Source organism: Trichomycterus rosablanca, chromosome 12 (genome assembly GCF_030014385.1).
Source record: "Trichomycterus rosablanca isolate fTriRos1 chromosome 12, fTriRos1.hap1, whole genome shotgun sequence".
Classification (NCBI taxonomy): domain Eukaryota; kingdom Metazoa; phylum Chordata; class Actinopteri; order Siluriformes; family Trichomycteridae; genus Trichomycterus; species Trichomycterus rosablanca.
In genome coordinates this window covers 16,886,209-16,901,612 of record NC_085999.1, presented here as the reverse complement: position 1 = coordinate 16,901,612, position 15,404 = coordinate 16,886,209, and positions in this window count along the sequence as shown.

The following is a 15,404-nucleotide window of genomic DNA, read 5'->3' as shown; positions in this document are numbered from 1 at the left end:
CGATAAAACACGCTAGCACACCAGAGCTGACATTTCGAACTTGTCGAGCTCTGCCATCCGACTGGGCTGGGCGCCTGTTGTTCATACAGGGTGGGAGCCTGACAGGGATCTCCTCATAACTGGGGCAATTACGACCTCTGCTGGCTGATTAATGGCGCCTGCACAGAGTCAAGGAATAATGCGTTAAGGGTATGGCTTTCCGTACACAAAGCTGATCCACATATGAACTCACCTCGTGCAGGTGAAAAGATGCAGTCGGCTACTGCACACACATCGGAGGGGCCGTGTCAGTCTCGCTCTCCTCAATCAGGGCGGGGATCGCCATCAGTAGAGAGGAAGCATAATGCAATTGGGGTAACTGGCTGCACTAAAAACCATGAACAACTAAAAAAACTTACATCTGAGCTAGAGACATTTGAAGTGATGGTTTCAACGTATACCATACGTCACACACTGAACAAAACGGGGCTCTATGGGCAAAGGCCAATGACGACCCCACTGCTTAAAGAAAGGCATTAAAAAAAGCTACTGAACTTACATAGACCACAATCCTTCTATGTACACTGAAAACAGTGCCCAGTAAACGTTACCTTTTGTCCTTATCTGAACCAGTACATGACGCTCCATGCAAAGCATATGCAGATGTTTAATGAGCAGTTCCATTCCCCGTTCTAGTGAAATGCCTGATGCCTGTCGTTCTCTACGATTTCCCTGCAGGGTAGAACATAAGTCTGTGGTTATCACTTGATTTAAAATATGTTACACTGAACCCAGCAGAGTTAAACAGTTAACAAGAGCCACACACAATGTATGATTCTCTGATGACTGAAATGATGAAGCCCTCTCTGCGATAAGATCTTTAGGTTTTTTTTTTACTGTCAAAGACAGGCTTTATTCATCGCCATGCACTAAAAGAATCGACCACCAGCAAAGTGCACACAACAACAGACTTTGTTATATTATACAGCCTGTTGTGCTAAATTCTTAGCCTGTATATAGTGAACATTCCTGAGGTACCACGGCACTTCAGGAGTAGTAAATTAACAGAGGAATACCCTGGGGAGCAAAGCAAAGAGAAGTACATTGTTTTACATACACTTTATATAAGGGGACATTGTCTGTTGAGGGTTTGGTTGATACTAAAACATATTCAGCCAAATCAAAGTGTAGTCTCACCTGCTGCATACTTGTGGCTTGTAAAAAGACATAATGTCTTAAGCACTACATCAGTGAGAGTTTTGTAAGTACTGGATAGGCACTCCTGTGAACCAGCTTGTTTACCTACTACACTGCTGTAACCAAAGCCCAAAACCACTGCCAAACCTCACTCCCACCTGGGATTTACAAACCACATGTCAATGTTTAATTAACTTTTTCAATGATGACATGAGCCCTTTGCCCAAAAATGTACCTATGGGGTGTAAATTGCTAAGCCGAGCATGACTGACGTAATGCCTGTAGATTCCACTTCTCTTACCTAATGTTCCAAGACGGGAAATAATGCCTAAGTTATATCAGCAACTTCCTGATGTCGACTACGTGTGTATCAGTTGATGTAAGGCCAGCGGCCACACTGTTGAGTACCAGGCCAGAGGCAAGATTAGATTTGCAAGTGGGACGGAAAAGCGGGGCTATTGGGAGAGATAGGCAACCCCTTTCCTGCCCAAGCCCTCTGGGTGCTTTAATTCTGAGGCCTTGGAAGCAGTTGTTGCTCTTAGAATAATCGTTCGTGAGTCATAGATACAAAATAAGGAGATTGAGAAGTCTCCAAACATAGGTGGAACCACTGTAAATGCAATGAACAAGCCTGTGAGGAAAGCCAGATGTGATGAGTATCTGATGAACTTCTATATTTAGGGTAGAGTAGGGAAGTTTGGACTAGATGTTTGAAACATGGAAATGTCTCATTCTAAATAAAACAGTCATCTGTCTTGTCTAAACCAAGCATTAAGTGTTAGCTCATTCAAACCCTAAATTATTCTGTCTACATTTTAATGTACACAATCTTGTAAAAATACATACTTTGATCAGTCATAACATTAAAACCACCTCCTTGTTTCTACACACTATTAATTTTATCAGCTCCACTTTCCATATAGAAGCACTTTGTAGTTCTACAATTACTGACTGTAGTCCATCTAGTTCTCTGCATGCTTTTGTTAGCCCCCTTTCATGCTGTTCTTCAATGGTCAGGACTCTCACAGGACCACTACACAGCAGGTATTATTTGGGTGGTGGTGTGTTAGTGTGTGTTGTGCTGGTATGAGAGGATCAGACACAGCAGTGCTGATGGAGTTTTTAAACACCTCACTGTCACTACTGGACTGAGAGTAGTCCACCAACCAAAATATATCCAGCTAACAGCACCCCGTGGGCAGCGTCCTGTGACCACTGATGAAGGTCTAGAAGATGACCAACTTAAATAGCAGCACTAGATGAGTGATCGTCTCTGACTTCATCTACAAGGTGGACCAACTAGGCAGGAGTGTCTAATAGAGTGGACAGTCTGTGGACATGGCGTTTTAAAACTCCATCAGCACTGCTGTGTCTTATCCAGTCATACCAGCGCAACACACACTAACACATCAACACCATGTCAGTGTCACTGCACTGCTAAGAATGATCCACCACCCAAATAATACCTGCTCTGTGGGGGTCCTGACCATCAAAGAACAGGGTGAAAGCAGGCTATGAAAGTATGTAGAGAAACAGATGGACTACAGTCAGTAATTGTTAAACTACAAAGTGGAGCTGATAAAATGGACAGTGAGTATAGAATTAAGGCGGTGGTTTTAATGTTATGGCTGATCAGTGTATATTGGCTGTTACAATTTTTTATGACCTACTTACAATTTTAATTTAAGTCAAGTGTTCATGAGGGCTTTACTTAGACCTTGTACTCTGAAGTGCACTATTGAACTTGTGTAATGATCGTGTGTTCTCACATCTATCGGTGTGTCCCTGTCTAGGTGAGCCTAAGGGTGGAATAATGCCTTTGCAGGCATATGTGTGGGTGTCCGAGTGGGTAGTATTTGTACTTTTGTTTTTTTCTTTTTGTTTTGTTTTAGCAACTCTATGGTAACTTTTTTTCTGATCTATTAACTTTTAAAAAAATATTTAGCATAATAGCATCATGGGTGCTATTTTTTTAGTACAAAATATAGTGTTTAAAAACTAAGGGAACACTTAAATCACTCGGAAATTGATGAATGAAGGATTTCAATTGAAAACTTATTTACATAAATAGTGTAATTTGTTGAGAAAATTAAGGAACAACAGTCAGTTGGAACCAAAATCATTAGTCCATTCAGGGGTGGATTCAAAATCACACCCAAAATTAAAAGTAAAAAAGTAAAAAACTGAAATTTAGTGGAGAGGAAGCATGATGCAATCGGGCAATTGAACGCGCTAAAAGTCGGGAGAAAAAGGAGAGAAAATGCATAAAAACAAAATATAAAAAAAAGTGATGTAATTTGTTTTTAAAATTCTTAATAAATAGAGTTTAAAAAAGTGCAGAAACTTTTTGAAGAACGTATAGTAACTATTGTGCTTAATATGCTTAATAAATATTATATAATAATTATAATGTTTATTATGTTTATAAATTATACATTTAATTAAATGCATTTAAATGAGGGCCGCTCAGGTGGCGCAGCGCTAAAAACACACGCTGTTCATCTGGGATCTTGAATACATCGTATCGAATCTCTGGCTGAGCGGCCACATGAACAACAATTGGCCTCTTATTCAGATATGGGCGGGACTAAGCCAGATGGGGTCTCTCTCCCATGACTGGTGCAATTACGACCTCTGCTGGCTGATTGATGGCGCCTGCACAGAGATGAGAAAAGAGTGCTCTCAGGGTGCGTCTCTCCGTACACAACGCTGAGCTGCACTGCACTCGTCAAAGTGCAGGTGATAAAATGCATACGGCATGCTGCCCACGTGTCGGAGGGGGCGTGGGTTAGCTTCATTCTCCTCAAATCAGAGCGGGGGCCGGCATTAGTCAAGAGGAAGCATGACGCAATCGGGTAATTGGACGCGGTAAAAAAAATGGAGAAAAAGGGGAGAAAATGCATAAAGAATATATGTATAAATTAAATAACAAGCAAGACTTGTCAAAACATAGACCTGATAAGAGACCCTAAAGCAGTTTTCCAGACATGGACGTACAGGATGTACAGTGAGTTAATTTAAATGAGCAGTTGGGGGAAACAGGCTGCTGCAGATGTTCTGCTGTACACTAAATATAACAATGACGTGTACATTCAGACATGAGATAAGAGAAACACTGGAGCTCTACAAAATGCTCCAAGTTACAGTGTTTCTTTATTTTTATGCTATCGTCTTAGAGACAGTCTGAAAGCAAACACAAATTCTTAGAAGGCTTTCAGTACTTGGAAATTGCCTGGCTCACAATCAACCTTCCAACTCTTCCCAAAAGTGTTCTGTTGGATTGAATTCAGGACACATTACAGCCTACTGTTTGTTGTTACTCCACAACAAACTCATCAATTGATGTTGTTATGGCACCTTCATTCTCAAACAGGAAAAAAATACTGTATTTTTTCCCAAATTTCCCAATTTTTTTGTTTATTTTGTATTATATGATGTTTTTTAGTTTCTCTATGCCAAAGACAAAAAATGAATATAGACTGTTATCAGCAAAAGGTGCAAAAGCTAACATCCATTATTATATGGGGTTTATCTCTGCCCATGGCATGAGTGATTTGCATATGTGTGAAGGTACCATTGACCAGATGTGTATATTGGGATTTTAGAGAGATTTTTTGAGAGAAGTCAATGTATATTTCAATGCCAGGCTTCAACTGCATGTGCTGCAACAGCGTGGTTTCATAAACACAGTGTGTGTGTGTGTGTGTGTGTGTGCTTGCCTGGCCTGCCTGCAGTCCATCTCTGTTTGTCTCTTATTGAAAATGTATGGTGCTTAATAAACATAATATGAGGGATCTTCAAAAAGTTTCGGCACTTTAATATTTTCATTTGAAATGGTATGGGTGGGAGGAGTAGTAATTGGTCAAGTCTGAGAGACTGGGAGAGAGCTTATAGACCAGATTTAGCGCCATCTGATTTCCACCTTTTCGGACGCTTAAACAAGCTTCAAGGGGAATAAGATTTTCATGTGATGATGATGTGAAAGCAGAGGTGCATCAGTAGAAAGATTTCCCAATTTTTTTGTTTATTTTGTTTGTTTATTTAGATCACCTGTTAGCAATGGGTGAGGCTGAAACACCTGAACTCAATAATTAGTAAGGCTGTCCACATACTTTGGGACATAACATGTATTTTGGCTAGTTGTATTGACCATGCTTTAGAAATGCCTACTCAAAGCAAACAACAACAAATTAGCACAGAGCGTTGGCTCATTACAGAAAGGTGAGAAAGGTGCTTATACACTGATTACCTAAAACATTAAGAAGCCCCACCTCACCCATGTGCCTGGCAATGCCTATTTCACAACAATTTTTCATGGCATGGTTAATTTATTTATTTATTTTAATGCATTTTCTCCCAATTTTTTTTACCCAATTGCATTATGCTTCCTCTCTACTGTTGCTGACCCCCGCCCCGATTGAGTAGAGCGAACTGACACACGCCCCCTCCGACACGTGTGCAGTAGCCGACTGCATCTTTTCACCTGCATGAAGCGAGTTCATATACGGTCAGCCTTGTGCATGAAGAGACACACCCTGATCAGCATTATTCCTTTTCTCTGTGCAGACGCCATCAATCAGCCAGCAGAGGTCGTAATTGCATCAGTTATGAGATCCCTATCCGGCTCCCTACCTGGATGAACAACAGCCAAACGTTGTTCATATAGCTGCCCAGCCCAGCCCAGCCGGATGGCAGAGTTGAGATTCGATACGATGTATTCGCAATCGCAGCTCTGGTGTGCTAGCATATTTTTACTGCTCTGCCACCTGAGCGACATGGTTTATTTATTTATTAGGATTTTAATGTCATTTAATGTGTTTTACACTTTGGTTACATTCATGACAGAACAGGTAGTTACTCATTACACAATATCCATCAGTTCACAAATTTGATATCAAACACAGTCACAATTTAGTGTCTCCAATTCACCTCACTTGCATGTCTTTGGACTGTAGGAGGAGCTCCTGGAGGAAACCCACGCAGACACAGGGAGAACATGCACACAGAAAAGACCCGGACTGCTTCACATGGGGATCAAACCTTTTTGCTGTTAGGTGACAATGCTACCCACTGAGTCACCCTTTTGAGCTGCCCTTCATGGCATGGTAAGAAAAATATTTAATGTTGGGCTGTTGGAAGTAGGTAATGCAGCATAAAAACCTGAGTGACTTTGATAGGGGCCAAATCGTTATGGCTGAACGAGTTGGTTGCAAGGGATGCAGGATGGTGAGTACCCATTGACAGTGGTCTGAGAAGGGACAAACGATTGTGTTGATGCACTCGAGATTTAAATGTTCAATCCAGAACACTGTTGTAACAGTTTAGGAAATGTCATTTTCTGTTTTAGCATAGCAGTGCCCTCATGCACAAAACCAAACCCAACATCCTAGAGAGTAAAACAGACTGAAACCTAGACCTATACCCTTGTATTATACTTGTGGTGAATCTCAGCAGTCACTTTGCAAAATACAGTGCTACCTTGTGACTCAACGTTCCCTAAACTCAAAATCATTGAAACTCAAAGCCCTTAGTCGAAAAATGTGTACCCCTAAACTCAACATTTCCCTTAAACTCAACGGTATTATTTATTTAATTTTAAATTAACAATGAACAGTCACTTTGTTCAGCGCTCAGCTTGAGCGTCATAGTGTGCATATGAAACGAATCTGCATTTGTGTGGAATAATGGTCAGATTCTCCCTGAAAGCGTCCACGTGTATCTGTGTTTAGGTGGACTTTCCGCACTCTTTCACTTTTAAACTTGTGTTACAGCTCAGGGTTCTGAAAAATTGTAAAAATCAGCTTTTTATTTGAGTGTTTTTATATTATATTTGTGTTATTTTCAGTGTATAAATGTCAATACAACCTCATTAAGTCCACGGGACAATGAAACACATTTCCCTTATGGGAAAAAATACCTTGAAACTTGACGCCTTTTAAACTCAACGCCAGTCCCAAAACCAATTGATGTTGAGTTTCAAGGTACCAAAATTGTTATACCAGTTAAAGAGAACTCACTCCAGCGTGATGCCCATGGTTTTGAATGTAATTGTCACAGGTGGGGTGTGGTTTAGCTCAAGGCTGCAACAGGGGGAGGAGACTGGGGGATGAACTTGAGGGTTATTTAGTGGTTTCGCCTGTGGGTTTTTAATTACCCTGTTTATTTAAACCCTGTTTTGTTCCCCTTTTGTGTGCTTCCTCTTTTGAAGAAGTTGACACAAGGTTTAGAAAAAAAGACCCACCTGAGTTAAAAAAAAAAAAAAAACTGGTTTTGATTTCTGTTTTAAACCTGAGGGACCAATTTTTCAAACTGGAAGGATTTATATCAGCCCCCCTTGCTGGCTTAAACCAACTCGTTACAGTAATGTTAGGTTGTCAGGTGTCAGCAAGCATGGTTGGGTAAATTGTTGTGCTTTCTCCAAGAAATGTAAAGCCAGCCGTTGCTTATTTATGAGCTGTGACTCACTTGGCAGATCAACACCCTTGGAGGAGGGTGTTTAGTGCAGTAATTTATCTCCCTGAGCTTACAGGCACCCAAGATTCTCTGTCATTCAGCGATTTGTAAGGAAATGCAAATAACAACCCTTTCACTCAGAGTGTATTATGTGCATTATTATTATTTTTTCCCCTTTTTCCTCCCACTTTAGCGCATCCAATTTCTGCCCATCAATCATCCTCTCACTAATGCTGGTCCCTGCTCCTGATTGGAGAGAACGAGGCTGCTCCACACCCCCTCCGACACGTGCACAGCAATCGAACATCTTATCACCTACACTTGACGAGTGCGGTGCAGTACAGCGCTGTGTACGGAGAGCCACACCCTCTACCGCACTCCTTTCCCTTCTCTGTGCAGGCGCCACCAACCAGCCAGCAGAGGTCGTAATCGCACTAGTCTGAGAGAGAGTCCCTATCCGGCTTAATCCCGCCCCTATCTGAACGACAGGCCATTCATTGTTCATGTGGCCGCTCATCCTCGGCGGGCAGGCAGAGCCGAGATTCGATATGATGTATTCGAGATCTCAGCTCTGGTGAACAGCGTGTGTTTTTACCGCTGTGCAACCTGAGCGGCATTATGTGCATTATGATGTGATTATTTTATTCAACCGCAGCCATAATGAGAAATGCTAATTTAAAATGTTCACATTTTGGATTTTAGGGATACTTGCACCAATAGTTGCAGAAACTAGGCCAGGGCCCTAATTTTAAAGACAAATCAACAAACACTGATTAGGCCCTCTACAGTTTACGGTGGACAGAGGACTTTCTTTGTGCCTGTGACTCTGCATGCTCTCCCCACCACGTTCTTCTCGGAGACTATAAATAACATCACCTCTAGTAAACCATGTCTGAACAAGTATTTTCTAATTAGGCCAACATATGAAGTCACAACTTTAAACAGCATTACAGTAAATAAATCAAATTATTTGTTGTTCATGAGGGTTACTTAAGAACATTGTAACAATGACTCATTTGAAACTGGTAAACAAGAATACCTTGGTGAGATATCTGATAAGATTCAGGAGTTGGAAAAAAACATGTGCTTTAACAAACACACCTTGAAAAACTTTAGGTGCATACATTCCATAACAGAAAAAAAAAAGTTTCTTGTTTGGCCGTGAACACTTTGGGTGAGCTATGCGGTATCTAAGGCCTCATTACCTGTGAATACATGCAAAGCGTCACATGGAATACACTGAGTTCAAAAGCTGTATTATAACCTTGTGTGAGTGTGGGTGAGCATGTATTCAGTGTTTGTAAAAAAAAAAAAAATGCAAGAAATACATAACAGTATAGCCTGGATGTTAGGCTGTGCTCAAAATGCAGATTACTATTTTATATAGTGCAAGAGTATATAAGTATATAAGTATATAGAGTATATATAATCTCTATATATACTTTTATATATATGCTATATATACTAAATAAAATAAAGAGTATATATAATCTATCACAAATACATTTAGGATGTTTATTTTTAAATATTTCAGATTTTTAAATTTCTGGTGGTAATTTGTTTGATGCTTTAATTTTCATATTATGGTCATAGCTAAAAAATGACATCTTTTAGAAAACATTTTGAATGTAAGTTATACATATACAACTCCAAATCAGAAAAAGTTGGGACAGCATGGAAAATGCAAATAATAAAAACAGAGTTTCTTACATTTACTTTTTTGCATTAATGCTGCCATCACAGAAGTGTAAATGACCTTTGCCAGGACACTGACACAGCCCCATACCATGACAGACCCTGGATTGGTTTTGTTGCTGATAACAGTCTGGACGGTCCTTTTCGTCTTTGGTCTTTTCAGAAAAAGACCTGGAATGCTGATTCATCTCACCACAATACACGTTTCCACTGTGTGATGGTCCATCCTAGATGCCCCCGAGCCCAGAGAAGTCAACACCGCTTCTGGACACGGTTAACGTAAGGCTTCTTTTTTGCACAGTAAAGTTTTAAGTGGCATTTGTGCATGTAACTCTGTATTGTAGTGCTTGACAAAGGTTTGCCAAAGTAATCCCTCACCCATGTGGTTATATGAGCTTTTGTTGAGTGGTGGTTCTTGATGCAGTGCCGTTTGAGGGATCAGCTTAAGCTTGCGCCCTTGGCCTTTATGCACTGAAATTCCTCCCGATTCCTTGAATCATTTAATGATATTGTGCACTGTAGAGGAAGAAATATGCAAATCCCTTCCAATCTTTCTTTGAGGTACATTGTTTTTAAACATTTCTGTAATTTTCTTACACATTTTGTTGACAAACTGGAGATCCTCTGATCATCTTTGCTCATCAAAGACTCAGCCTTTCCTGGATGGAAACAAAAGTTCCTGTCCCAACTTTTTCTGATTCAGGGTTGTATATTAATCCCATTAAACATATGATAGAATTAAAGGTTTTTTTTTACATGGGCAAATAAGTTTTAAGACCTATACCAGTGTATGTGATGCCTGTATGTTAATAGCTTTTACCTCAAAACAAAACATTTGGTTGCTTAAGAAGGCTAAAACTTCTAAAAGTCAAAGAAGGATTCTTCAAGAGAGGTTAGTTCTTGATTAGCCTGAGGTGCTGTCAGTAAACCTTTTGGAAATTTGCCCAACACTCAGAGATTTGACAAGCCAAATACCCACCTTAACAACAGAAACTGACATGTCTAAGTTAAGGGATAAGAGAGTAACCAAACAAACGACAATCATGTCTATAGCAGCATACGAGCAATTTAAAAGTCTATATTAACTGAACTTTAAAATTAGTATCCAAGACTTTGAGATGCAAAAATGACCCTACCCAACCTGTCATTCTGAACTCATACACTCTATACTTTGCAGAATTAGACCTTGTCATGATTGACAGCTTTTAACTGTTTTCCTTGACTAAAGAAGGGGCATTGAATCCCACAAAGGGCCTCCCATTGAAAGTGTCTTTCTGAAATGATGATACTTGACATGCATGGTGCTATTCCGGCTAATGAGAGTAAAAGGTACAGGCAAGTTAAGAGGAAAGAGAGCAGCTTGAGTACAAAACGAAGGGAGCATTAAGCTAAGATAGGGTTATTTTAGGAATTATTGCTTTTGCCTAAGGGTTAGGACTGGGATAAGGTGGAATTAAGTGAAGAGTAGAGAAAGAGGACAGCCTAAATTAGCGAGTGCTGAGATGCAGTCCTAAAAGCACATCCTTCAGTGATTGAAGCTTGCTGTGTGGGGAATACCAAGCTCTCCGTACAATGCTCAGGGGCCAGGGTCAGCTCGGCCAAGCTTTCACAGAAGTCCACGAGCAAGGAAAAGGGCACTGAGCGCGCCAATGCTGAGGTAGTGCTTAACCAAGGAAGTAAGCAACTCCTATTGTCATGTGCCCTTATGTTAAATTCAAGCTTGATTTATAGGCATTGTATTATTTTGATTTACAACCCCAAATCAGAAATAGTTGGGACAGTATGCTCAACTTCATTTAATTTATTAATAAACCTTCATTTCAGGCCTGCAACACATTCCAGAAAAAGTTGGGACAGAGGCAATTTAGGGCTAGTAATGAGGTGAAAAAACTAAATACTGATGTGATTCCAAACAGGTGATGTGAACAGGTGATTATAATCATGGTTTGGAACAAAACCACTATCCAGGAAAGGCGTCTTTGATGAGCAAAGATGATCAGAGGATCTCCAGTTTGTAAACAAATGTGTGAGAAAATTATTGAAATGTTTACGAACAATTAACCTCAAAAAATGATAGGAAGGAATTTGCATATTTCTCCCTCTACAGTGCATAATATTATTAAACCATTCAAGGAATCAGGAGGAATTTCAGTGCGTAAAAGCCAAGGGCGCAAGCTTAAGCTGAATGCCTGTGATCTTCAATCCCTCAGACAACACTGCATCAAGAACCACCACTCAACAATAGCTGATATAACCACATGCATGGGTGAGAGATTACTTTGGCAAACCTTTGTCTAGCACTACATTACAGAGTTACATGCACAAATGCCACTTAAAACTTTACTGTGCAAAAAAGAAGCCTTATGTTAACCATGTCCAGAAGCAACGTCGACTTCTCTGGGCTTGAAGGCATCTAGGACGGACCATCACACAGTGGAAACGTGTATTGTGGTCAGATGAATCAGCATTCCAGGTCTTTTTTGGAAAAAAATGAACGCCGTGTGCTCCGGACCAAAGACGAAAAGCTCCATCCAGACTGTTATCAGCAAGAAGTCCAAAAGTCAGGGTCTGTCATGGTATGGGGCTGTGTCAGTGCCCTTGGCACTAATTTGCACTTCTGTGATGCAGTATTAATGCAGAAAAGTACATTGAGCAAAGTACATCTTAGAGCAACATATGCTGCCTTCAAGACGTCATCTTTTCCAGGGACGTCCATGCATTTTTCAACAAGACAATGCAAAACCACCTGCTGCACACATTACAAAGGCATGGCTGTGGAAGAAGAGGGCACGAGTACTGGACTGGCCTGCCTGCAGTCCTGATCTGTCCCCAATAGAGAATGTGTGGAGAATTATGCAACAATGTCGACCCCATACTGTTGCACATCTTAAGACGTGTTTGCAGGAAGAATGGGACAAAATAAAACATAAAAAACACTAAATCACTTGGTATACTCGGTGCCAAAATGTCTTTTAAGTGTGGTGAAAATGAATGGCAACATTACAAAGTGGTAAATGCTTTACTGTCCCAACTTTTTTTGGAATGCGTTGCAGGCCTGAAATGCAGGAATGGATGTTTATTAATAAGTGAAATGAAATTGACCAGATAAAACATGAAATATCTCAGGTTCCTGTCTGCAATCAAATAAAAATCAAAGTAAATGTAAGAAAGTGTTTTTTTTATTATTTGCATTTTCCATGCTGTCACATGTTTTTCTGATTTGGGGTTGTACATGTAAAAATTCTCTGAGCTTGTAAATATATCCATACAGGGGGTTGTTGGAGAATTATGTTAATGTAAATTAACAAAGCAAATAGTTATTTAAAGCTTCAAACAATAACAATAAAGGATTTAGGGAACTGATGATCCCAAGGGTACAAATATGTTGCAAGAAAAAATGATGTGCAAATTGCCCTGCCAGCAGAAAATTATGCAATCAGGGAGTATTTAAGTAATCCCTAAGGTTGTACATTTAATCCAGGATAATGTATAATTTAGGAATCATTAAACCTTTTATTAAATCTGAACCAACAGTTCTAAATTTAAATTTGACTTATTTTGGCTTTTAACAGCACAGTGGCACAACTGGTAAATTGGGTGCCATACAGTAACCTGCATCCTGGGGATCTGAGTTAAGTCACAGAGGGATGTTTTACAGCAAACACATCTCATGTGTCACAATACAGTGGCTAGCTATCACCACATCCTGGTGTCTTTAAGCCTGCACTTATACACTGATCAGCCATAACATTAAAACCAGCTCCTTGTTTCTACACTCACTGTCCGTTTTATCAGCTCCACTTACCATATAGAAGCACTTTGTAGTTCTACAATTACTGACTGTAGTTCATCTATTTTTCTACATACTGTTTTAACCTGCTTTCATGCTGTTCTTCAATGGTCAGGACCCCCACAGGAGCGCTACAGAGTAGGTATTATTTGGGTGGTGGATCATTCTCAGCACTGCAGTGACATTGACATGGTGGTGGTGTGTTAGTGTGTGTTGCGCTGGTATGAGTGGATAAGACACAGCAATGCTGATGGAGTTTTTAAACACCTCACTGTCACTACTGGACTGAGAATAGTCCACCAACCAAAAATATCCAGTCAACAGCATCCCGTGGGCAGCGTCCTGTGACCACTGATGAAGGTCTAGAAGATGACCAACTCAAACAGCAGCAATAGATGAGCGATCGTCTCTCACTTTACATCTACAAGGTGGACCAACTAGGTAGGAGTGTCTAATAGAGTGGACAATGAGTGGACATAGTATTTAAAAACTCCAGCAGCGCTGCTGTGTCTTATCCACTCATACCAGCACAACACACACTAACACACCACCGCCATGTCAGTGTCACTGCAGTGCTGAGAATGATCCACCACCCAAATAATACCTGCTCTGTGGTGGTCCTGCGGGGCTCCTGACCATTAAAGAACAGAGTGAAAGGGGGGTAACAATGCATGCAGAGAAACAGATGGACTACAGTCAGTAATTGTAGAACTAGAAAGTGCTTCTATATGGTAAGTGGAGCTGATAAAATAGACAGTGAGTGTAGAAACAAGGAGGTGCTTTTAATGTTATGGCTGATCAGTGTATACACTATAAGCTCTACCTCCACAGATGAACTATGACCCACCCCAACATGCATTTTTTTAAATGGAAATAGTGTAAATATTAGCCAAAATCTCAGCTAGGTAGAGCCGGACTGGTAAACAAAATCTTTCCCTGACCCTATACACATATTTTCCAAATAACTAAACACATTCATTTAGTAAGTTTAAGCTAATTAACTGCTTTTACTCATTATTACCAAAAGGTTCACTAATTCTGTTGACAGTATCCTTTCTGCTTGAGTTGCTAATTTAACTCCACGTCTCTGCAGCTCAGTGTTGGCACTTTCTACAACTCTAAGCTGACATGCTTTATAGAGCAATTTTATGCTGCCTTGCTCCATTTGGCTTAATGGCAAGGCAGCAGCAGGAAGACAGTGTGAGCAGCATGAAATCTGCCTTTAATTGATCACCCCCTTGTGCAGGCTCATGGTTAAAGGCAGCCGGCTTTACGGCCACAGGAAACTCATCTGTCAAAGCCATGCCAGACCCCATGTATTTTGCTCTGATTGGGCGTGAGCAAAGCTGTCTCTGACACAGCCTTGACCACACTCAGGCTCCAGAGGTCTGGGACCTGGACAGACACACATCAGCACGGGTCAATGACAAACACACAGCAGGGTCAGCTAGTTTGCACCGGGGAACATGAGCTGGTGTTTGTTATCAGTGTTAGCTCAGAGACTTACTGACATACTTATTGCCTGACGTGTTTGAAGATTGACAAGTGTTTCTTTGTGAGGCTGTGAATAAAAAAGATAGCTGTAATAAAATGAGCTTTGATTGCGCTGTCATGAATGTCTTGTCATGATAAGGTCACAGGCAGAAGATAAGCTCAGAAACACACATTATTTTTTTTTAAATGTACAGTCATGTGAAAAAGTTAGGACACCCCATGAGAACCTTTGTCTTTTTGAACATATTTAAACATATGTCCATACATGTCATTGAGCTTCATTTGAACAGTACTGAGAGATGGAGCTTATATAACTAAACAATTAAAAGTTATAAACTACTTTTAAACACAAGTTGTAAAATATACTGTGAGGAAAAAGTTAGGACACCCCCACATTTATTACCACTTAAAATGTCTAACATTAGAATCAGGTTCACCACATCAGCTGCAATGATTAGACCATCGTTAGAGGACATTGGAGTTTTATTTAAACCTCAGACATTAGTTTGGTTTGCTCTTGATTGTTGAAGTGAGTGGTATCACCATGATGAGATCTAAAGAGCTCTCTGAGGCCTTCAGAAAGAAGGTTGTAGATGTATATAAGCCTGGGAAGGGATTTTAAAAGATCTCAAAAAAATTAGAAATCAGTCATTCCACTGTCCAGAAAATAATGTACAAGTGGAGAACATTTAAAACAACTGCCAACATGGCCAGGTCAGGCCGTCTTAGCAGGTTCAGCCCAAAAGCAGACCGCAAGATGCGTAAAGAAGTCTCCAATAATCCTACATTGTCATCA